The sequence below is a fragment of the Prunus avium genome, unplaced genomic scaffold (genome assembly GCF_965620075.1).
Source record: "Prunus avium unplaced genomic scaffold, drPruAviu1.hap1.1 HAP1_SCAFFOLD_27, whole genome shotgun sequence".
Lineage (NCBI taxonomy): Eukaryota > Viridiplantae > Streptophyta > Magnoliopsida > Rosales > Rosaceae > Prunus > Prunus avium.
In genome coordinates, this window is record NW_028276886.1 from 302,501 (window position 1) to 305,000 (window position 2,500).

The following is a 2,500-nucleotide window of genomic DNA, read 5'->3' on the forward strand; positions in this document are numbered from 1 at the left end:
TTACCTTGGAATTGCTCATCATCCAATGCATTCCGAGAAAGTGAGTGTAGGCGAGGCTAAGGATGGCTTGCCTCGCCTTGCCTTGGCATGCCGTGCCCATGATGTGGCCTTGACCAAGCCATTCAAGCCATGCGTTGCCTTCGCCTTGGCATGCCGTGGCCTTGCCTCGCCATGCGATGCATTCCGACAAAGTGACGCGAAGCGGAAGCCTATCATGGCGTAAAAATGTCGACAAAATTTTTCGACATTTGAATAATGGGGTTTGACAAGGTTTGAAAAATTCAATACAAATGGTAGGCTTGAATGTCGACAAAGTGACGCGAAGCGGAAGCCTACCACGGCGTAAAAATGTCGACAGATTTTTTCGGACCTTGTCCTGCCATGGGCTGCGCGCAGCATGCCGGCAGCCTGTGCGCAGCGTGCGCACAGCATGTCGGCAGCGTGCGCACAGCATGCCGGCAGCGTGCGCGCACCATGCCGGCAGCCTGTCGACAGAATTTTTCGAAACTTGTCCTGCCATGCGCGCGCGCAGCTTGCGCGCAGCGTGCTGATTCTGTCGACAGTGAGGCTAGCGAAAGTTGTCCTGCCATGGCGTGCGCGCAGCCTGTGCGCGCAGCTTGCGCATCTGTCGACAGTGAGGCTAGCGAAACTTGTCCTGCCATGGCATGCGCGGCGCCTGCGCGCAGCCTGCGCACAACATGCGCGCAGGCTGTGCGCAGCGTGCGCGGAGCTTGCGTGCAGCTTGCGCATCTGTCGACAGTGAGGCTAGCGAAACTTGTCCTGCCATGGCATGCGCGCAGCGTGCGCGCAGTCTGTGCGCAGCATGCGCGCAGCCTGTGCGCGCAGCTTGCGCATCTGTCGACAGTGAGGCTAGCGAAACTTGTCCTGCCATGGCATGCGCGCAGTCTGCGCGCAGTCTGCGCGCAGCATGCGCGCAGCCTGCGCGCAGCATGTGCGCAGCATGCCGGCAGCATGGTTCCAGGTTTTTTCAAATGTCGACAGAATTTTTCAAATCTTGTCAAACCCCGTTTTTATTGAAATTTCCTCGCACAATAAGCTCCCCATAAGTAGTCTATGATTTTTAGGACCTTCTCCAACTTACAAAACTAAAAAATTCCTCCCGGATTTGTTTTAATGATTTTTTCAATTTTACGACTTCTAAAAATAATAAAAAATACTTCCCGACTTCAAAAATTTATGAAACTTTTTCCCATCATAGATTGCATGTTTCTTAGTATCCCTGCAAAAAATCACGTCCAAATACCTTGTATTGAATTATTTAGAGCCCATTATGACTCCTCGCGCATAGGTGATGTCTCTTCCTGTCAAAGGGCTAAATGCATAAAATGCTATATAGGGGGGTGTGTGTTGCCTGCATATGCATGGCAGCCCATGCCTTCCTAGCTGCAGCCCCCTTCCCCCACGCCACACCCATGTCATGTTGCCTCGATATGTTGCCTCGGTATTATGGGTTTGGTGTCGGGGTCGGGGGGCTGCCACCCATGGCGGTGGTGGCCGGAATCCGGCCGCCGCCACCACGCCGCCGCCATGGGTGAGGGAGGAAAAAAAAGGCGTGGAAAGTTGCGAAATGGGGTTGTCTAGGCTTTTTTTTGGCATGGGAGAGCATGGAGTGCTAGGAACTCCTTCTCAAATGCACGGGCATGTCGACCACAACCTCATTTCTCAACAACAACCACCCGTGTGGGGTGGCGGTGGGTGGATAGTCGCGGATTGGGGCTTGCCAAGCCAATGTTTTCAAAAAATTTCACAAAATTAAAAACAAATGTTTTGTTGCCTTCGGATTTGTGGTGCGAGCGGCGAGTCGGAGTGGAGCCGGTAAAGTTTAACCTCGGTGTGCACGGTTGTTTTTAGAAACTCAATCCAATGCCGGGGACGTTGAAAGTGACGCTCTTATGAGTTGCAAACCCGCAAGATTTAAAGAACCTTTTCAAAACAATTTCAAACCAACAAGATTTAAAAACAGAAATTTTCATCAAAATGAAAAACAAATGTTTTGTTGCCTTCGGACTAGTGGGCGAGCGGCGAGTCGGAGTGGAGCCGGTAAAGTTTAACCTCGGTGTGCACGGTTGTTTTTAGAAACTCAATCCAATGCCGGGGACGTTGAAAGTGACGCTCTTATGAGTTGCAAACCCACTAGATTTAAAGAACCTTTTCAAAACAATTTCAAACCAACAAAATTAAAAACAAATGTTTCGTTGCAAACAAATTGTGGGCGAGCGGCGAGTCGGAGTGGAGCCGGTAAAGTTTAACCTCGGTGTGCACGGTTGTTTTTAGAAACTCAATCCAATACCGGGGACGTTGAAAGTGACGCTCTTATGAGTTGCAAACCCACAAGATTTTAAAAACTTTTTGAAAATGTTTCTTCTAAATGACACATTTTGATCCTTGGCAAGTGCTCAATCCGTAACTATCCAATCACCGCCACACCACACCGGTCGGGAGTGTGTGAATGGTGTGCTTCCCGGGGTTGGCATAGATA